Raw genomic sequence first — 22,394 nt, forward strand, 5'->3', positions numbered from 1 at the left:
TTGATGCATGCCATTGGGTCCTGGAGACATCTATACATTTAGTCCCGTGAGGGTTCCCAAAATGTTGTTTCTCATGATTGGGATTTTTACAAGTCTTCCATGCCGTTGGAAATAGCCCATCATGCAAACACAATGGCGATAAATGAAGCCTGCCGTTTCTTTGTTTCCTAATATTAATTCCCTGGATGCCACACTCTCAAATTACATTCCTTCCTTATGTTATTTACCTTAGTCTCTTCCTTTTTTTCCATTGAAAATTTAACTCTTTGTTTTGGTATTGCATTCATATTTCTTATGATATTGCATGCATTTTTATTTTCTATATCTAAGACCTTCTTTGATTAATAATGCCATCCTGCGTTAATTCCCCTTTGCTCCGGTCTTTGGAATTGGTCATTACCTGGAATATTGACAGCCCAGTCCTGGTCACTCAGCAACCGTATCTCCCCAATAGCTATCTGATCACACTCACATTTTGCCATGTGTGCTGATGACTAATTTGTCTTGTGGGAAATGCTACTCAGTGGGAATGAATTTCGACTAATAATCACGATGGCAATTTGAGAGTTTGCTGGTCGCCACGAAGGTGATGTAAAACCTGGTGCTAAACTGATTTGCTAATAGCCTTTAAGGAAGGAAATCTGTTTTCTATACGCAGACTGGATTACGTGCAGCTTTAATTGTGCACTAATGTGTGTAACTCTTAACTGACTGTAGAATGGCCTCCAAAACATTCAAAATGGCACGGTAACTGCAATGATCCCACTTTGCCATTCAGGTCTACATCTTGGAAACATCTGTAAAAATTGATGATCTTATTGAGGTACATGGGGAATGTACCACAAACAAACTTGAAAACACGGACCAAGGATTGTTGGAATAAATGAGTTAAAAGTCCACACATTGAACTAACCCTTATGAAGGAGGCCTTGTTCCTTTCAGATTTGCAGTAAGCCATAGCTGGCTTTGTGTTGGAACGACACAACCTCACCAGACATGTCACAGGACAAAAGTCCAAATCACGGACAAAGATCCAATTATTGCAGCTGCTGTGTGGAAAGAAGGGTTGAAATTATTAAATCACAGCTCTTAGAAAACACTCCATTATCAGGGTTAGAATGTCTGAATACATTTGGCAAAGCCCCACATATCTTGCCAATGTTATCAGACTAAGCCCCTTAATGAGTACATTAATGGGCTCTGCCTTACAGGATCAACAGTCAACAAACAGGCTTTGTACAGGACAAACTATGGGATTAAAAGTGCTACAATGGCAAGGAGAGTTAGTGTAGTGAGAGTAAAGAAAGCAACCTCTGATTGTTTAGGGACTAATAATTTAGACAAAGGAGATCATCTTATTTGTATGCACAGAAATCACCCTCAAGGGTTTCAGACCTGACTCTGTGGGCAGCTCGCTCACTTCTCAGTGAGATGGTCCTGGCTTCAAGTCCCTGCACTAGAAACTTGAGCTTTTCTAATAGGCAAGTTCGGTATCCCGAAAAATGCAAGGAAGCATGGGATTTGTCAAAGGTCACTTGCGATAAACATTCTCGGGAACTGTGCTGCTGCATGTATACAGACCTGGTCAGGATCGAACCAGGGTCTCCGGCGCTGCAAGAGCTGTTGAATTGCTACTGGACCATTCCCGTCCCCTCTCGAGTGTCCCATCCCTGTCCAGGAGCGGCCAGAGATGTCTGAGGTGACCCTGGACTGACGGGACACCGACCCGGAGCAGTGGCGGGCCAGGCTTACAGCCAGCGCGGAGAAAAAGCGCTAACTGCAGCTCAATTCTGCCTGTCCCGCCGGGTTAACCGATAGTCCTGGATTGATGGGGCACCGGCTCGGAGCAGTGGAGTTAGTGCTTCTTCTCCTCGCTGGCTGTAAGCCTGGCCAGACACTGCTCCGGGCCGAAACTCCAGAGATTCCAATAGATGCCCCTCCCATTAAAACCACAACAATGGGAAAATCTTCCTTTGGATGTCAGGGTCATAAATTCCTGGGCTGGGAGATGACAGGTTTCAGGAGATCAGTGTGTTGGAGTCTGGGATTAGCCTCAACCAGCACTTTCTATTTGAGTGTTTGTCTGGGCTCTGTGCCACTGATGATTTTACACCTTGGGCATTGCGTCTCAATTTCTGCTGCACTCTGAGACCATTGCGTGATAGTAACCCAGTTATGGAACACACTGCATCAATCAAACGTCCAAATTACAAGTGTTATTTCAGAAGGTTTATAAGTAGATGAGCCAGTTCCGGTGAAACTGTGAGAGGAGAAGAAACAACACTTGTTTTTGGGATGTTCTGAGACACTGCGATAATTATGTAACGTGAGTACTAATTCCTTCATCACAACAATCTATCAGCCTAAAGCTGCTCAGCTCAATTGATGCTTGCTATAGGCAGCCTTGTAGGGAATTTCTACCTCCCCCAGTGAACTCAAGCACTTCCTGTTTTCACTTGTAATGAAGATTATACCCCTTCAATCTAGAAATCCTCACTAGAAAAATAATTTCCCATTTTTATTAATCAATTCCTTTTAACATTTTGAACGTCAAAAGTGATCACTCTTAATATCCAATAATATATGATGTCAAGCAAACTTGGCTCAAGATTTAATACATTTCATGAATGCCTTTCAGATGAATCTGCATCTCTCTCCCTCCATGGATAGAAATCCTCAGCAGGATATTGCACCAAGAAGTGAATCCTGAACTCCACATAATCAGACAAAGGTTCTATGTATCCAGCCCCACCACCATCAACAAGTGTCTCCTCCCAATAACCCCACCCCTACTCTGCATTTAGTTCATTAGACTATATGCAAGCACTGCACATTTGGTTCTTTAAGCACCACATTACGTTCAGAATTGGTGTTATCCTGACGGTTCTAAATGCAAAAAGAAATAATAATTATTGAGTGTTGAAGAAGGAACTGCAGATGCTGGAAAGTCGAAGGTACACAAAAATGCTGGAGAAACTCAGCGGGTACAGCAGCATCTATGGAGCGAAGGAAATAGGTAACGTTTCGGGGCGAAACCCTTCCTAATTATTATTGATGTCTGTTCATCAGATTTGGGACCTAAATATGTTTTAAGATACAATGATGTGGGAGAGGGGAAGATATGTGATATGTAGGTTGCAAGTCAAATTAATTACAAAAGGGGTAAAAGCATTAGACAAAAGTGGGTTGTGGTGTGGGCAGGAACCTAGGCATCAGGCAAGAGGAAGTATAAATGAGATAAGCAGAACCTATACATAATTAAAACTCTGATCGTGTGCTCTTCCAGTTTGCGTGATTCTTCTATTTGCGCATAAACGGTACACGATAGCGCTACAAATTTTCACCACCTTACCGTTCTCCTGTGCTGCAAGTGCAACAAGTTTTGTTCCCGATCGATGGTATATTTTAAAAGTTATTAAGTGTGGCCTCTCCCGTCTCACTCACAAACTCTCTCTCCTCCTCACAATAACGTCTACCATCTCCCCCACTACCGGCGGCTGTGGCGGCAGCAGGCAGGCAGGTAGACGGGTGGGTGGGACGGGCCTATCGGCAGCAGCGGGCAGGCGGTCAGGGCGAGGACGGGCCGAGTGGCAGCAGCGGGCGGTCGGGCAGGACGGAGACGGGGAGGATGTCATATATTTTAATAAGATAACCTCTCATTCATCTAAATTTCAGAGTATAAATCTGATTTTATTTGCTGCTCATGATGGAACATCTCACCCCAGGAATTAACTTATTGATCTCTTTGGCCTCAGCAATATAATGTACAATCATACGTGTACAGGCGAATGAAATGTTATATTAGTTTATATATTTCAATACATTAGCAGACAGTGTATGGGGAACTAAAGCTACAAAACACACTTTACTGGTTGAATCTAGTGAACCAAGGAAGAGTAGACGTTTAGTATTCAGGTGTGACTCAATGTTTGAGAAGCCACGATCTATGAAACCTATGTGTAGGTTAATTTCACTCCCCTGCCGATAACCATTAAAGTGTCCATGTCTTTTAATATCCCACCCAATCAAATCCCATTATCCTCCTGGGTCCCCATATCATTTTACATCCCACCCAATGTAGTCATTCCACTCATCTTTTTACCTAAAGCAATGCATTTTCTCCTTCAATACAGATTTCAAGATACAAGATACAAGATACAATTTATTTATCATTTGGACCCCTTGAGGTCCAAATGAAATGCCGTTTCTGCAGCCATACATTACAAACAAATAGACCCAAGACACAACATAATTTACATAAACATCCATCACATTGCTGTGATGGAAGGCCAAAAAAACTTATCTCTCCACTGTTCTCCCCCCCCCCCCCCCCCCCCCCCGATGTCAGAGTCAATGTCAAAGCCCCCGGCTGGCGATGGCGATTGACCCGCGGCCATTAAAGCCACGCCGGGTGATGCAAGGTCGCACAGCGGGTTCGTGATGTTAGAGCCCCCGGCGTGCGCTCGCAGAGTCCCACAGCCATTCCAAGCCGCGTGGGGCGGTGCTGTAAGGCCCCGCTCCAGGAGCTCTTCGACCCCGCAACTCGGGCCGGAGCCCTGAAAAGCGGTCTCCCTCCAGGAACCCGCGGGCTCCCGGTGCCGCCGTCCGCCAGACCCGCAGTTGCATCCTCCGAATCTCCGGAGGTCGGGCCTGCAGCAGCGTTCCACCACCGCTCCACCCGCTCTGGACTCGGCCAGCTCCGCGACGGTGAGGTGAGTCGTCGGCACCAGAGCCCCCGGTCTTCCTGTTGGAGGCCGCTCCTCGTTGCAGCCCCAACGACAACGGAGACCCGACAAAGAAAAGGTCGGGTCTCCCGTGCAGGGAGAGATTAAAAGTCACCCCCTCCCTCCCACCCCCCCACACACATACCCCAACAAAAAATAACAAAAACTACATAAAAACATAGACAAAAAATAATAAAAACGCAGACGGGCTGCAGAGGCCGCTGCTGACGAGAGTCGCGCCGCCTACCATATAAGATTTGACTTTATCATCACTTTGTTCACATTGGCTACTCATGTCTTTGCGAGTTGGAAATGACAAATGAGAGAAAGCTGGTAGAACAATACAGGATCTAATCATAGGCTCCATAAGAGTGTGGCATGTTACAACACAGGGGGCTTCAGGTCACTTTACTGTGCCTGAGACGTTTCTTTGACTGAAATCCTCATCAATTCCATTCCCTTGCTCATTCCCCATAATCTGCAACTGTTTCTGTTTCAGGTACTTTTACTATTAAAAACTAGCACTAAAGCTGCTTTAGATTTTAGATTTTAGACATCCAGCGTGGAACAAGCCTTTCAGCCCACCAGGTGCATGCCAACCAGTGATTACCCCATGCACTAACACACTAGGGAAATTTACAATTTTTTTATCAAAGCCAATAAACCTTCAAACCTGTAAGTCTTTGGAGTGTGAGAGGAAACTGGAGCACCCCAAAAAAAACCCCCACGTGGTCACAGAAGAACGTACAAACTCTGTACAGACATCAGCCGTAGTCAGGATCGAACCTGGGTCACTGGCACTGCAATGCAGCAGCGATACCAATACGCCATTGTGCCGCCCCAAATACAGATTTGACTTCCTTCCTTCTTCTCAGGCAGAGGGTTCCTGGTCTTTGCCCAATTGAAATAGAATCTTTCAGATCCAGACCAGTCTAACAAAGTCCAGGATATTAACAAGGCAGTTCACTTGTCCTGATAATAACCCATGAAGAAAATAACCATACACATCTCCTGTCTGGAAAAACAACTGTTCACAACCAAGTTTATCTTGTCTCTCAGGCAGTGTCACTGCCCCTTTAATCTTATGTATTTTAATTTTGCTAATAATTCAAGCTAATTTAACGTTTTGCTAATAAATCTTAGACTTAAGCACAAAAATAAAGGCTTATGCTGTAGAAATGCTGCTATGTTGAACAAGCTATCCTTTAATGAGATTTTGAAACTGAGGCCTAATCTGCTCAAACATCACATGGCTCAACTTTGAAGAGTAGGGAGTTTTCCCTGTATCTTTGGTAATATTTATCCCTCACTAAAACAGACCATCTGGTTATGATCACAGCTCTGTTTGTGGGAGCTGACTATCGCAGTTTGACTGCCATAATTCCTACATTCAACAGGGATTACCTTTCAAAAGTTCTTCATTGGCTGTAAAGTGCTTCGGAGTGTCCCAAAAACATACATGAAAATAAAAGGCTTTTTTTTTTTTAACCAAAAGCCTTTTGAAAGTCCATAAACCCAACCCTCTCTATTACTTCATCCAGTAAGATGTAATCTAATAAAACTTTCATCAGCAACATCACTTGACTTGACAAGTGTTTGATACATGATTAAATTGTTCCCAGACATTCTCAACCCATGTAAATTGCCACAATGCAGTCTCCTTCCTGAGTGAAGCAGCCTCCTTTCTGAGCAAGTCTTGGCCAGGTTTGAGGTTAGTGCATTCTTTTAAGATAAATGACTCAGTCTACCACAGACTAGCTGGAGGCTTTCGGTGGGCAGTACATCAGGAGACAGGAGACAGGAGACAGTAAACAATTAGTAGACAGGTGACTATTCCAAACTTTGACATGCCAAAACCATTCCCATTATAGAGCAGAGTTTAGTAAGGAAGGGTTGACTTTTTGCAAGGAGTAAAAATCAATGATAAAAAAACATGAGGTGGTTTGTTAGGTAGTGAGTTAGTTTGCTCCTTGAAACCACCCTCGCCTTAGAACAGGTTTATGATCTTCCTTATTTTCTCACTGTCCGGTCGGTGATTGTTTCTGGGACCACTGGGCCAGAGAAGGGATGACCAACAGCAAAATAAAAAGAAATGGAATGAAATATGTGCAGATGAATAAAACCAGAGAATCACATAGATGTTGATCATGCTGCTTGGTCTGGTCAACAGGCAAGCTTGAGAAAGAAATGTTAGGCTTGTTAAATAGAAGATTAAAGAAAGTCTTTGCAATATTCGCATAATGACTTGTTTGGTATTCATTCATTTGTCAGAACCTGGGCTTTCCAGAAAAGGTCACTATTTATTGTCCATCCCTAATTCCCCTTGTTGAGTGACTTACTAGGCCAATGGCCAAGGCAGATAAGGACAGCATATTACTTCTCCTTAGGGGCATTAGTGAACCAGGTAGACTTTTACATATGGCCTCACATAAGAACTGAAGAGCATAAGGAACAAGAGAGGGATAGGTCAACAGCACCTCTACACTGCTGAATATGAGAATGATTTATTCAACCTTAAAAATCAATGCTACTTTCCATCTTCTCCTCATACATCTGTGACTACAATGTTGTTTTTCTATCTGTTAGTCTCCATATTTAATGCGTTCAGTGACTCAATTACCGTAGCTTTTGTGGTAGAGCACTCCAAAGGTTAGAAAATCTCCAGGAAAAATAAATCCTCATCTCCTTCTGAAATAGGCAATGCCTTATTTAGAAAAAAATGTCCTTATTTCTAAATAACCCCACGAGGTGAAACATTGTTTTAACGTCTCGACCCCCACTCAGAATCTTGTTTTGATAGAATCATCTTTCTGAATTCCAGGCTCAACCTGCCTAGCTTTTCTTCAACAACAATCCCATCATCCGAGCATCAACCTAACAAACGTTCTCAGCACTTAGAGTCATAGAATCCTACAGCACCGAAGCAGGTTATTTGGTCCAACTAAGCCATGCCAAATAAGATGGCCATTTTCATTAATCCCACTTGTACATGTTTGACTCATGTACCTCTAAACCTTTTCTATCTACATGCCTGTCTAAATTAACTTTAGATGTTGTAATTTGTCCCTTAAGCGTTGTTATTCTCCAATGACATGGAGGGGACTCCACCTGGGCCCTTCGCATTCTGCAGGATCTCAGGAAACTTGAACTCACATCTACGACAATGACTGTAGGTACAGGTGCACTTGAGGCTGTTGGAGTGGATGCCATCGTTCTACCGACCTTCTGTTGAAAACAACATTTATCCTTGCTTAAATACAGAGGCCAAAGCAGTGCACAATACTCCAGGTGCAGTCTCACCAGTGCCCTACGAAGTTGTATCAAAACTTCCTTTCTATACCTCCGGCAATAAAGGCAAACACATTACTTCCTGCAAACTCTTTCCATTTCATGTACTTGAAAGCACCAAATTTATTTCTGCTGTAACATGCTGCAGTCTCACTCTGTTTAACAAATAATCTACTTGTTCATTTTTAATCAGACATGGCCTTGGAGGAATGTAAATACATAAATGACCTTGACATCCACCATCATGAATTGCTTTGAGAGGCTGGTTACAGAATGCATTAAATCCAGTCTACCAAGCAAACTTTATCCACTCCAGTTCGCATGCTACAACAGGTCCATGGCTGATGCCATCTCCCTGGCCCTACACTCATCCCTGGAACACTTGGAGAAGAGAAACACCAATGTCAGACTTCTATTCATAGACTACGGCTCTGCTTTCAGGACATTTATCCCATCTAAGCACATCCACGACTGTGCAGCAAAATGTGAATCCAACTCAATGTACACATTTGCAGTTGACACCACCGCAGTGGGGTCGGTTATCAAATAATAATGACACAGAGTACAGGAAGGAGATTGAAAACATCGCAACTTGGAACAAAGGCAACAACATTTCCCTAAATGCCATCAAGACAAAGGAGATTGTAATCAAATTTCAGGAAGTGAAGCGCTACAAATGCATTGATGCCGCCTAAGTAGAGATGGTTGAAAGCATTAGGAGTAAATATCAACAGCAACTTTGTCCTACCTGGACCACCCATATCAGTGCAATGGCAAAGAAAGCACACCAACACCTCTACTTCCTACAAAAGCATAGGAAGTTCATCATGTTCCCATCAACTCTCTACAATTTCTACAGATGCACCGTAGAAAGCATTTTATCAGTTGGATCACAGCATGGTTGGGGAACAGGTCTATCCAAGAACACAAGAAATTGCAGAGAAATGTGGATGCAACCCGGACCATCACACAAACCAACCTCCCTTCCATTGACTCCATCTACACTTTACGCTGCCTCAGCAAGGCCAACAGCATAATCAAGGACCAGTCTCACTCCCTCTTCTCTCCTCTCCCATCAGGCAAGAGTTACAAAAATGTGAAAACACATACCTCCAGATTCAGGGACAGTTTCTTCCCAGCTGTTATCAGGCAACTGAACCATGCTATCACCAACCAAAGAGTGATCCTGACCTATCATCTACCATCCTGAGAGGCAGCAGCACTAGTTGTGCACTGCCACCCAAGCTTGTTACATTCCACCCTGCTTATTACATTCCCAAAGATTTCCAACAAATTTATCAATCATGATTTCCTTTCATTAAACCACATTGACTGCTTGATTACCTTGTTATTTTCTAAATGTCCTGCTATTACCTTTTTAATGGATTCCAGCATTTTCCAGATGTTAAGCTCACTGGCCTGTAGTTTCCTGCTTTCTGTCTCTCCCCTTCTCAAATAATAACATTACATTTGCAGTTCTCCTGGTTTCTGGGACTTAGTTCATTGACAGAACATTTCAGCCTACCATCACACCAATCTAACTAATCCAATATGCCTGCACATGCTCCATATCTCTCTATTCCCTGCCTGCTCCTGTATCTGTCTAAGTGCCCTTTAAACATTGCTATGGTATCTGTGCCATACACTTCCCTGGTAGCATATTACAGGCACCTACTACTCTCTGTGTAAAATTAAACCTGCCTTGTGCAGCTTTAAACTTTCGGCCTCTTACCTTAAATCTATGACTTCAGGTAATAAGAATTTCTGCTCTGGGATAAAAAAACACTGATTATTCATGGAGAGATTACAACCTGCAGATACACTTTATTCACCTAAAATGCAGGCCATCAGGTCCAAGGCATTAGACTTTAGCCCCATTAGTTTCGGGGCTGCCAACTCTCACGCTTTGAGCGTGAGACTCACGCCCTCAAGCAAACTCTCACGCTGATCAGACATTTCTCACGCTCAGTGGTGAGAAATTTTGTGATCAACGAAAATTTCAAAACTCGGATAAACTGCAATGTCCGCGGGTGTTGCAGAATAGGGGCTGTGGGAGGGATGGGAACAGAACCAGTGGCTGGGGAAAGAGAGGGGAGAGAGAGGGGGAGAGAGAGAGGGGGAGAGGGGGATAGAGGCAGGGCTGCCAACTCCCACGCATTGAGCGTGAGAATCACGCATTTCACCAAATTCTCACGCTGATCACAAATTTCTCTCGCTCTGTTGTGAGAAATTCTGTGATCAACGAAAATTTCAAAACTCATATCAACTGCATGGGCCGCGGGTGTTGGAAGCAGAAGCAGCGGCGGGGACAGACGTGGACGGGGAGCGGGGCTGGCGAGTGTTTGCCGGGCTGGCGAGTCGCTCACTGCTGCTCCAGCCATGGAGCAGCCTCAGTGCAAGAGTCCCGGGCCGTCGGAGGCGTCGAAGCGTTGCGCCGCTGCCGTGAGAGTTTCTGTGCCGAATTTGCCCAGGTGACCGGCATGGATCAGGCTGCGGCTCGGTGCATCCTGGAGGACAACCAGTGGCTGCTGGAAGTAAGTACCAAGCACTGGGTAGATACGGTGGAAGATCCAATCCAATTTAAAGCCTCGTTATTGTCTTTTAATGTTGGGGTGTTATTGTAGCCATCAAAATTAATGACCATTTATTTTATAATTTGCAGACAATCAATTGAATTTTAACCATAGCTTTCATTAAAGCAAGTGAACTCAAGTATTTTGGATCATTAGTCCAGTGCTCTGGATTGTTAGCATGGTCATTTATTCACTGTGCACCACTGCTAACACAATGGTCTATATGGCATTTCAAACAACACACTAACTCTGTGCTATCAGGTATAAATATGCAGGAGTTTGGCATATTGTTTGTGACTAAAATAGTTGGTTCATTTATTAAACCTGCTGATATAGCTATTCCAACATACTCCTGGCTGGCCTACATCATCCTCCACAAACATCACCTCCTCTGAAACTTAGCTACCTACATCCTAAGTCACACATACTCATTGCCCCGATGCGCCGTCCTTTCTGTTTTAAAATTTCCATGATGTTTCTCTTTCCTCAGATGCTGTCTGATCTGCTGAGTAATTTCAGAATTCTGTTTTTATTTCAGATGTCCAGCATCTGAAGTCAGTTTTTTATGTGATGCCCAAGCATTTAAGAGGTTTAAATGGTACATTGGCCTTCATTGCAAGAGGAGTCATTTTTCCAAACCACGTCCATTGTAGTGTGCAGCTCCAGTAAAGACACATCAAATTAGTGAGGATTTGAGTACTACAATTGTACAGGTCCTTGGTGATATCACACATGAAGCATTGTGTATAATGAAGACTTTCTTACCTTTCTAATTTTCTTATGATTAATATTTTTATTTCTGTTTACAAATCCTACCAGATCCTGCCCATCCTATCTGTGAAATCCTTTATCTCTACCAAGCCAATAACTTTCTAAGAAATCTGTGCTCCTCCCATTGTTCCATCAAAGTCTTGAACACTGAAACTCCTTCCCTAGATCTCTCTACCTGTCCACTACGCACTTTTTCTTAAAAGCAAGCTTTTGGGCAACTACTTTAATATCATAAACACAAGGAATTGCAGGTGCTGGTTTACAAATAAAGAGATGAGTGCTGGAGTAACTCAGTGGGACAAGCCACCACCTGAACTCGCCCCTATTTCTCCCACCTCCTCCCCTTACACCTAATTTCCTTTCTCTAGTTTTACAAATTTGCAACTCTCCCTGGCCACTAGGGGCGCCGCAAGATGGCAGCCTCTGACAACAGTCTGTCTGTTTTTCCATCTCTTTTTTTTTCAGTCTGTTTAAAAAGTATGTTGTGGAGATTTCTTTGGTATTTCTATGTGGGGGAGGTGGGTAGGGTAAGGGGGAAACTATTTCCCAGTCACTTCCTGGCAAGGATGGACTATTCTCCGAGTCGCGTCCCCCCCCCCCCCCCCCCCCCCCCCCCCCCCCCCCCCGCGGCCTATCATCTGCATTGGCACGGCCTTTCCTGCCGGGGACTGACCAAAGCTTCGGCGGCGGCAAAGCACTGGATTCACCACGGGGCGGGCGATGCCTTACCTGGATCGCCATTTGAAGCTCCGGAGTGTTGGGCTTGCTGCTTCAACATTGTGGAGTTGTGGTTTGCAGAGCTTCCAGCACGGGCGGCATTGGCTTCAACATTGCGGAGGCCTGGGATCCTTTGCCGGGGGTCGCCAGTGTTGAATCTCCGTCCAGCGAGGTCTGTGGACTTTGGGAGCCGCGGACACCGGTAGGAAGTGGCCGATTCAGATGTCTACCATCTGCCGATTAACCCCCCCCCCCCCCCCCACACCTCACCTGTATCCACCTATTGCTTGCCAGGCTTTGTCCTGACCCTCCTTTCTTCCAGTTTTCTCTCCCCCCCCCTCCATAGTCAATCAGAAATGGCACCTTATGAAAGGTACTATGTTATTTAATAAGTCATTGTAAGTTATTATTAAATTAAATAATGTCATTTCTGGGAGTAGATGGTAATTTAATTGGACGGAAAGATATTCGCTAAAATTTTCAGTAATACTTGTGGGCCTGTCCCACTTAGGTGAATTTTCAGGTGCCGCCAGTCACCTGAAAAATCGGGAACACACACACACACACACACACACACACACACACACACACACACACACACACACACACACACACACACACACACACACACACACAGGACAAGCGGGGGAGCGCTGTATGAAATTCACACGGCACAAAGCCAAAGTGATACAGACACACACCGCAATGAACAGGAAGGTTGGCACTGTAATTAAGACGGCTAGCACAGCGTACGGTAAGTCCTTTAAAAGAGGAGGGAGAAGGAGGGGGGGAGGGGGGGGGGGAGAAGGGGGGGGAGAAGGTGGGGGGAGAGGGGGGGGGGGGGGGGGGTGGGGGAGGGTAGGTCCTTAAAAAGGGGGTGGGGAAGGGGGGAGAAGAAGTGGAGACACCTTTTAGGAACCCAGCCAACTTTTAATAAGCCAGAGATACACAGCTGTGAAGTTTGGTGGACATTTTACTGGTTGGTTATCCTTGGTTCTGAAAACTCCTGCTTGTGTTTCTTTTCCCCAATGAGCCAATGAAAATGACGGTCAGCAAAGGCGATTTAACTAAAACTGCCTACAACTACCTCAACTACCCATAACAACATGGCGACCTCACTACAACTTCACCTACGACTACAGGATTATCGATTTGCTCCATGGCAACCAATTTTTGCTCGCTGAAAATGTTTCAATACCAACCATACTGAGGCCGCGATTAGTTCCCAGAATGCGGGAACTCCTCGCGACCATGGAGGAGACTCACCAGAAACCAGAAGCGAACATGTGGCGATCATGTGGCGAGAGCAGAGTCTCCTGCACTCGCCTAAAAAGTCGCCTAAGTGGGACAGGCCCATTAGGCTACGAGCTGAATGGAATATGCATGGTCAAAGTGGGATCCAGTTGTCTGCAAACACACCCATTATTCAGTCATAGGTACACAAAAATGCTGGAGAAACTCAGCGGGTGCAGCAGCATCTATGGAACGAAGTCATTCCTGAATTAGTTCAATTAATCAGTTGTATGCCCGACAATCCCACTTTACACTTGGGAAATAAAACAATTATTGCATGAAAAGACACATAATGCATTAATTGTCAATCCATGGAATGTTGCACCTCCCCACAGACAGGATCACCAAGAACTTGCCCAGTGATGTATAACTGACTAAAAGGGAGGTTAATCACCGCAGTAACTCCAACAGAAGCTTTTATGACCATTTTCTTGTGTGATTGAATGAGAACGATGTCCTCTATTAGCCTGTGCTCATGGTCTACAGTGGCCGGCTCTGACCGTTTGCATTTCACTGTTGCTGTACATGTATCTCTGGTGGAAATTGCTCAGATTACCAACAGACACCAATTGTTACAAGGCAAGTGGCGGTTAGGTCAAGTGATATACGCTAGAGGCACCTCATTCAGGCTAGAGGAGCTTTGGTCTCCTGGTTAAGCCCCTTCCGATTTCCTCCTTTTCAGTTTAGTGTTCAACATTACAATCTTGGAATGCTCAGGAAGTATAGAAATGCATATTTGTTGCTTGTCACTTATAGCTTTGGTCAAGCCTGCACAGTGAACACTTGTGATAAATCCTTGCCCACCATTGATTCATCGGGTTCAACCACAATGATGGATTAACGTTGGAATGCTTGCGATTACTGATTGTACCTAGATGCTGAATGTCCATAAATCTGTGCCTCCGTGGAATCAGAGGTCTTCACATGTGCTTGAAGAAAGTGAAGTCAACGCCAATAAGTAGAAACTATATTTCAACATACAAGCAGTCGAACCGGAAAATAAACACCCAGTTAAACACCCAATTAAAATTTGAATGTTATTTAAGGTGTTCTTTCGGATAGGTGTTTCAATAGTATTACTTTCTAATTGCAAAATTTTTACTTTTGTGATTAGGCAAGAAGTTTATCATGGTTGTATCAGGAATCCAGAGGGCAAACAAATGAGTCTGGAAAATTATTTTAGTTAGTAATTCAATACCAGTATAAATTTACACAGTGATGTTTCTGTAGTGAAATGTTCAAAGACACTTCACATAATATGAGCAAAGCAAATCTTTGACACCTTTCCACAATAGAAGATATAAGTATCAGGAGTTCAATTGCTTAAAATCCTTGTAACTTAAATTGAGATAGAGATCTCATATTCTGAACACAAAGGCAGGTTCTACTGTGTTGAAATATGAATCAAAGTGTTAATTAACAATCGAGTCTAAACAGGCTCAAGAATCCAAGTGGTTGCAGAAGACCTGGGGTGAACTCAAAAAGTAGAGTATTGGTAACAATTACAAATTAATGACAGAATCATACACAATAAAAATGCATAGAGGAAAAATTGTTTCAATCCTTTCACCTTCAGTCCAAGGAAGTAAAATTGTAGGGACTCCAATCATTACTTTACATGCTCATATGTACATGTGATTATTACAGTACAAAATTAGGCTATTTGGCCCACCTTGTCCATGCCAGCTTCCAGCCACCCAATTACCCCTCTCATCCCCCTCTACCACTGCAATTTATTGTCTCTTATGCGCCACCAACTTTCCATTTAGTTTCTTTTGCCACTTATTACACTATAGGGTAACTTTAAGTGGCCAATTAACCTGCCAACACGTGCTTGCGATGGGAGAGAGAACCAGAGCACCCGTTGGAAACCCATGCAGTCACAGAGAGAACATGCAAACTCCACCAACACAGCATTGGGGTCAAGATTCAAACTTGGTTAATGGAGCTGTGTATTCACTGCACTACCACAGTTGGAACATGTAGCATGTACACCCGAGCATATCTGGTTTGAAGAGTCTGGAAAGTGATTCTCGTTCACCACCACATATATGTTGAAACTTGTGCACAGTGCTTCCAATTATGCAGAAGGAGCTGGAGTTAGCCAAGGACTATGGTGAAGAAAGGAATAATAATGTTTTTGTGATGTACATCGATGAAGATTGAGAGAGGTTATGTTCAGATTAAGCAATGGCATTAGAAATTGTCCTTATTTTTTCAGATTTTCATTTATTCAGCTTGGACAGATCTATCAAATTAATCACAGACCATAAGCCAGTTACAGCACTTTTTGTCCTTGGTTGACAATGGTAACAATGGCAGCATCAGAACGCAAAAGTGTGTCATTCTCTTTTAATAATATGATTGAATATAAAATTGTAAAACAAAATGCCATTGCAGATATATTTTCATGGGGCTCACATATAGGGAGCAAAAGCATGATTTTTCTTTACATGAGTAGAAGATAATCTTCTGGTTACAGCAATTGAGACAGCCAAGACACAAAAATATATTGTTGTAAAATGAGTATATCAAAATACTTTAAGAGGGTGCTCCAACCAGATAAATGTCCAGGTAAAGACCTGACATTGCACTAGTCTACTAGTGCTATTGGTGCTAGTAGACCTGCCCCTACCAGTCAAACTAGCGAAGAATCACTCTTATTTGGAGAGAAGAATGGATGAAAAAAATCGGTAGAAGTAAAGTTATAATTATAATTTATGCAAAGAAGCAACATGGTGTGACAGGGCTGATCTGTTAAAACTGACCATTGGAAATGGGAATAAAAAGACACAATGTTGGAGTAACTCAGCAGGTCAGGCAACATCTTTGTAGAACATGGGTAAGTGATGTTTCAGGTCAGGATACTTCTCCTGTCTCATGGATAGATGATGTTTCAGGTCCACACCATTCTTCAGACTTCAGAGATGTTGCCTGACCTGCTAAGTTACTCCAGCACTTTATCTTTTTTTGTAAACCAGCACCAACAGTTCCTTGCTGGAGCAACGTTTGAAGTATACAGTATATTGCAGAGATGGGGAAGCACGGTGGCACAGCGGTAGAGTTGCTGCATAACAGCGCCAGAGACTCGGTTTTGATCCGGACTGCAGGTACAGTCTGTGCGGAGTTTGTACATTGTCCCCGTGACCTGCGTGGGATTTCTCCAGGTGCTCCAGTTTCCTCCCACATTTCAAAGACGTACAGGTTTGTAGGTTAATTTGTTTCGGTGAGATTATAAATTGTCCCTAGTGTGTGTGGGATAGTTTTTGTGTGTGGAGATCGCTGGTCGGTACGAACTCGGTAGGCCAAAGGGCCTGTTTCCACGTTGTGTCTCTAATCTAAAAAACTAAACTAAAGATTTTGTGTAACTGGGAAATAAAATTATGTCACTTCATTCCAGCAAGAGAAAGACAAGAGAATACTCATTATGAGTTACTCCACAGAAAATGGGAAAAAAACCCCAATAATATTTAATTGAATTACGTCACACTTTCCTGAAGTCAAGAAGGAGACACAACGTCACCAACAGATTTCTTTGAAAAGTCAAAGAAACTCAGAAAATCTATCAATAAGTTGCTAATGTGTAATGTACCCATTCCTGCAAACATTACACAGCTCCAGCTGGACCTGGTAAATGCCTTGTTAAATTGTGTTGGAACCAACAGTTCCCCACCCCACGAATGGGGAGAGGTCGGGATGGAGCCTCACAGCTCAGACAGATGTAAAAAAAGCTGCCTACTCCTCCTTGAGTCATGGAGGTGGCACCCTAACTTAAATGTTTATTAGCCTCTGTCTATTTCTTCTGGCCACCTATGTTGAACGAACAGATTTTTGTTACAGACATTATTCATCTTGTGTAAATTTTATCTGTAATTGTGTGCATGATCTGTGGCAAACAGGTTAGGCAAGAGACATGCTTGTCCTCTAGTTCTGGGTGACGTTAATCCAGCACAAAACAATTTATATATAACAAAACCTTCCAATCTGATTCTATTATCGAAGAATTTAAGCAGCTGGTGCCATGCAGAGAAATCTTGTTCATGGTAAATCAAGCAGCACTGCTGTTGCTCAGCAACCATGCAGGCCAACTTTCAGTGCTCAGGCCTGTCTTCCTGCTTTAACATATTGAGGACTACAGTGACTGTAATTGGAAGACACAGCAGGGAGGTAGTAAACTACAAGTGGCAGCATTTATTACTTCCTCTGTAAGGAAACATCGAGCCAAGAACCCTTCTTGTCCACATTTTTATTGAATAAAATTTCCCTGGGAATTTGGCGATAACTCACCAGCTGGAGGAGTAGAGAGGGAAACATCCCAGAGGTTCAGTTACTCTCATTTAACTCATTCATGCTTTCCGATCATTGAGAGTTGCACAGCTGCCTTCGAGTAGTACTAACTACCCAAAGTGTGGCTCCAAGGAGAGATGTTGAACCTTGGCACCGAGTCTCAGCTTCCAGCACCTCCAGGTGTGATGGAAAATAAAGTCTGATTTTACCAATATGTCAAGAAAGTGAGATGCACGAGGTGTTCGTTATAACTGCACCATTATCTTTGACAAAGGTAGTATCACAGGCCATGCCCAGGTGGAGGAGATTGAGGTCCATGTTCTGACTGGACAGTGGTCTGCCTTTCCAGGTCGACCAAGAAGCAGTGTCGATGCCATCACACAGACCCTGAAACAGCTCCCCCAGTCCTTCCACGTCAAATGATGGCACACCAGACAACAGAGAAAGCCAGAAATACCTCTCACATATCATTGCACTCTCTCCTCACTGTCTGTCTCAAATAGAGCTCCCCCATCATTTCCCCAGGGCAGCTTCCCCGTGGCCCCTGGAGCTTCAGAAATCAGCTCTCTCCTGCACCGTGGGACCACAGATTACCTCCTCACCTTCAATGCAATCTGACTGACACTTCCCTCTCTTTATTATTGCATTCTGAGTATGGGGCTGGTGTTGGGGAGCTACAGGATGCAGCCTGCAAATACTGAGACAAATCATGAGGACATCTCAAAATGCCCCCTTTGTTTGTTTCTTAATTAAAAAATCATGACCCAATGAAATAAAAACAGTGAACGATGGGAACACTTTACCATGGCCTTAGGAAGTTATTTACGATTCAAACCACAATACCAAAGAAATGTTAACTCTCCCTCCAGCCTCAGTCTTGATCTCTGAATCCCTTTTACTCTTCACAACTGAACTCTCTGTAATACATTCCCACTTTCTCTTACATCCCCTATTTCCTTCCTCCTGATCCTCTCTACACCTATCTCCTCTCACATACCTCTTACCTTCTCTTCTTCATTGCCCATCTTCCTCTCCCTCTTTCGTCACCCCCTTTTCTCTATCTACATTTTCCCTCTACTTTCCTTTCCTGCTCTTCTCGTCTGTTTCCTCTTCCTCACATCTTTATATTCTTCATCCCTATATTTCTGTCCTCTCCCCCCATTCTTTGCTTATCTGTTTCGTTCCCTTCCCCTCCCTCTCTCTAGTTTATAGTGCACTCCATCAAAAGTTCCTGAGAATGTAGTGTTTAATTGGGACCAGGTGGTCAGGATGCAGCAAGCAGTATAGCAATCTCGCCTCTGCTAGGGACTCTTGCTAATTGCTGCCTGTTGCAGACAATTCTTTTTTTCCAAACAAAGACCATCATTTTTCGATGCCCGGGGCTGTCATACTTGTACAAGACTGAACATCCCGACTCCACAAGGAGACTGGAAAATCTTAAGACAAATCGCAGACCTGGTACTGCCTCTAGGAATTTGAATACCAGAAATTTCATTTTATTCTCAATCTTTGGTAATAAATTCACATAAATGCTGCCTAAATCCCTTAAAGATACATCAGCTCACTTGGCAATTTGGTGTGTTCCATTAAATTAATATTTTCCAATTGATAAAAAATGCATTTTGTTTCGGAGTCACGTGAGTGACTATGTGAAGACCCCGCCAGTACGCATGCGTGTCATATCGTCTATCGCATTGCGTTACGACTGGCAGGGTGGACGTGATTCTCCTGCCAGCAACAGACCTGAGGTAAGTTTTTAAAAAACTTTTCAGGCTTAAATCTTCTCGCAGGAACCTCTACTTAGAGGTCCTGCTAAATGTCCGGGGCGAAGTCGGGATGGAGGGGAGACCCCAGTCACGAACTTCAGGGAACCTCGGTCACGGGGAATCCCGCCCACGGACCTAGGCGCTCGGAAGACCGTGGAATGCGGGTAGCGAGCGACGGTGAATTCACCTTTGAGCCGCTGGCGGTAGAATCAGCAGCTTCATATTGGTGGAGAACCCGCTCGGGAGACCATGGAATATGGGGAGCGGACGGCGGTGGATTCGCCTTCGAGCCGCTGGCAGTAAAACCAGTGGCTTCATATTGGTGCCGGGGGCACCTGGACAACTGCTCCGGAGACCGTGGAATACGGGGAGCGGGCTGCGGTGGATGCGCCTTCGAGCCGCTGGCGGTGGAGCCAGCGGCTTCATATTGATGCCGGAGGCACCTGGAGAACCCGCACCATAGACTGCGGGATGCGAGGAGCGGACGGCGGTAACTATTGCCACTATTATTCATTAATAGCATCTATATCTATGTCATGTCTGAATGCATTCTTAATGTTCACTCATCATTGGCCTACTGATGCAGTGTATGATGCCTGGACTCGTTTCCACGGCATGAAATCACAGAGCTTTAAATTCTTCACGTAGTCACTCACGTGACTCCGAAGTAAAATAGTAAGATTAAACGAGAACTTACCAGTTTGAAGTTTGATCTTTATTTTATGAGGAGTAACGTTGAGGGATTACGTGCCCTCCACGCCCACCCTCGATCATAAATTTCAACTGGTATCCTATTTCTCTAATCTTACTATGTTCAGTTCATTTACTGTTGTCTATGATTTCACACCGCTGCTTTGAAGATTGACACGCATGCGTACTGGCGGGGTCTTCACGCAATCCCTCAACGTTACTCCTCATAAAATAAAGATCAAACTTCAAACTGGTAAATTCTCGTTTAATCTTACTATTTTATTTCATTTGGACTTTTAGGGCGAATGACTTATCTTTTTTACTCTGTATTTCTTTACTCTTAAATGAAACTCCTCAAAATCTTGAAATGATCCATAAAACAAATAAACCCTTTTTTGTGATGATAGTGTAAGGATGTAATTTATCTCGACTGCTGCTATACTGAACTCAACCATTTGAGAAAGGGTGCGTGGCATCTCTTTCCTTCTTCAATTGCCTCATTGCCCTACACCTTCTGCAAATCAAGGGCAGCAGAGTGGTGTAGCAGTTACTGATGCTGCCTCCCAACTCCAAGGACTTTGGTTTGTTCCTGACTTTGGGCACTGTCTGTCTGAATTTGCACATTCTTTTTGTGACTGCCTGGGTCTCTGCCATGCACTGATCAGTGGTACATCTACCACAGTGCAGATTAATGGTAAAATAATCAGAAAGGAGTTTTGGGGCATTTGAGAGAGAATAAATCGAAGGACTACAGAGATATAAAGAGATGACTGAAACTAACAGGATTGCTTTACTGGTAGCTGCCATGAAACCGATGGGATGAATGGTCTCTATGAATGGTGTCCTTCTGTGTAACAACGGACAGAAACTACAGGGAGTTAGTTGTAGGAACTGTCTGCACATGCTGGTATCAATCTGTTTAATTGTGTGTGTAGTTTCCCTGGTAGGACAGCTCATTTTTAAATATGCTAGGTGTGGCTCTGCCGATCAGTCTGAAGAAGGGTCTCGACCCGAAACGTCACCCATTCCTTCTCTCCAGAGATGCTGCCTCGCCCGCTAAGTTACTCCAGCATTTTGTGTCCACCTTTCTTCTACAGTTAATTGAATTGGGGTAGTGCTCCAATGGTGGTTTGCACGAGTTTGCAGATTGTATGGAATGTAGCACTGCTGCTGCTCGGAGTCTCAGAGAAAGGACAAAACATCATATTTCCAAGTTTTCTGATTATTCTAGAGTAAGTGGGATTGTGAGAATTATGTGGAGGCTTCAAAGGGACATAGACCAGTTGGTTGTCTGGATGAAAGCATGCAGATGATATGTGGTGAAGAAATATGTTTATTTGTACACATCCTCTCGTTATCAATCTACTGGCAATTTAGGAATTTTGCGACATGTTGATGTTCAAGAGTGCACGTATGCAATAGACAATAGACAATAGGTGCAGGAGTAGGTCATTCGGTCCTTCGAGTCAGCACCACCATTCACTGTGATCATGGCTGATCAACCACATTCAGTATCCCGTTCCTGCCCTTTCACCATATCCCCTGACTCCGCTATCATTAAGAGTCCTATCTAACTCTCTCTTGAAAGCATCCAGAGAATTAGCCTCCACTGCCTTCTGAGGCAGATAATTCCACAGATTCACAACTCTGGGTGAAAACGTTTTTTCTCAACTACGTTCTAAATGGCCTACCCCTAATTCTTAAACTGTGGCCCCTGGTTCTGGACTCCCCCAACATCGGGAACATGTTTCCTGCCTCGCTAGTGTCCAATCCCTTAATAATCTTATAAAATCCCCTCTCATCCTTCTAAATTCTAGAGTATACAAGCCCAGCCGCTCCATTCTATCAACATATGACAGTCCCGCCATCCCGGGAATTAACCTTGTGAACCTACGCTGCACTCCCTCAATAGCAAGAATGTCCTTCCTCAAATTTGGAGACCAAAACTGCACACAATATTCCAGGTGTTGTTTCACCAGGGTCCTGTACAACTGCAGAAGGACCTCTTTGCTCCTATACTCAACTCATCTTGTTATGAAGGCCAACATGCCATTAGCCTTCTTCACTGCCTGCTGTACCTGCATGCTTACTTTCAGTGACTGATGAACGAGGACCCCCGATCTCTTTGTACTTGCCCTTTTCCCAACTTGACACCATTCCGATAATAATCTGCCTTCCTGTTTTATGCCACCAAAGTGGATAACCTCTCATGTATCCACATTAAACTGCATCTGCCATGCATCTGCCAACTCACCTAACCTGTCCAAGCCACTCTGCATCCTCAT

The 22,394-nt window shown here is 43.9% G+C and overlaps 1 protein-coding gene across 1 annotated transcript in view; it reads left to right on the top strand.

The window, feature by feature from the left end:
• The first annotated feature begins 829 nt into the window (after nt 1-829).
• The window catches only part of eapp (e2f-associated phosphoprotein), a 261,478-nt gene continuing 239,913 nt past the window's right edge, over nt 830-22,394 (top strand). The window contains exon 1 of the mRNA XM_055652085.1: nt 830-833. The gene's annotated coding sequence lies outside the window, so the exon portion shown is untranslated. The remainder of the gene's footprint in view (nt 834-22,394) is intronic.

This window comes from Leucoraja erinacea, chromosome 21 (assembly GCF_028641065.1).
Source record: "Leucoraja erinacea ecotype New England chromosome 21, Leri_hhj_1, whole genome shotgun sequence".
Taxonomy (NCBI): Eukaryota; Metazoa; Chordata; class Chondrichthyes; order Rajiformes; family Rajidae; genus Leucoraja; species Leucoraja erinaceus.